This window comes from Chiloscyllium plagiosum, chromosome 8 (assembly GCF_004010195.1).
Source record: "Chiloscyllium plagiosum isolate BGI_BamShark_2017 chromosome 8, ASM401019v2, whole genome shotgun sequence".
Classification (NCBI taxonomy): Eukaryota; Metazoa; Chordata; class Chondrichthyes; order Orectolobiformes; family Hemiscylliidae; genus Chiloscyllium; species Chiloscyllium plagiosum.
In genome coordinates, this window is record NC_057717.1 from 82,597,041 (window position 1) to 82,598,004 (window position 964).

Sequence of the window (964 nt, forward strand, 5' to 3'; positions counted from 1 at the left end):
GGTATAAGGTCACAGGAGTCAAACGTAGGGTGGTTCAGGAGGTATTTTGTTTCTATTAGTAGAGGGGCCAATAACCTGGGGCCGTAGGTTTAAGATAAGAGGCAGCAGACTAAGAGCTCAGCAGGATTTGTTTCACTCAGAGGATGACGAGGCTGGAACTCACTCTTTAAAAGGGTGGTTGAGTCCAAAACTCTGGTGAAGGTAGCATTTAGATATTCATCTGTACTGCCAGAGGCTGGTAGATCTCTGGGGTGGCCAGAGATCTTTGTTAACCAGCACGGACACACTGGGACAAATGGCCTCAGTCTGTGCTGTAGACTGCTTGGCTTGCAGAGCTGATGAGAGGACCTGGAAAGAAGGGAACATAAGGACTAACCTGCTTAAGGAGATCAACATTGTGGCAGAATAGCCAGAAGAATGTTATAGGGAAGAGCATCACACGATAAGCTTGATGACACAATGCACCCCCAGATAATTATTTGGAGAGGTAAGTGAATAGGTAGGGTTTAGAAGGACACAGGCCTAATACTGGCAAATGGGAATAGGTTAACGTAGAATATCTGGTTGGCATGGACGAGTTGGACCGAAGGGTCTGTTTTGTTGCTGTACATCTCTAGAAGAGACTCTAATGTCAAAGATCTCAGCACAGACGGAGATGTTGGAAGTGCTGGAGACCATCACAGATACAAAAGGATGATTGTACATACTCTTACAGTCAAGTCACTGACTGGTTAAACTGCACTTAGCTGTTAAACAGCAGTGCTGAGAGTTACCAGTCTTGTCTCAGCCCATTCCTGATTACACTATGGAGAAATCAGGGTGAAAGCTACTCAAGATGGGCTGAGGAGGGATAGCTGGAGGTTAATTTAGATAAATGCGAGGTGTTGTAGTTTGGGAAGGCAAACCAGGGCAGGCCTTATACAATGAATGGTAGGCTCCTGGGGAGTGTTGACAAACTAGTACA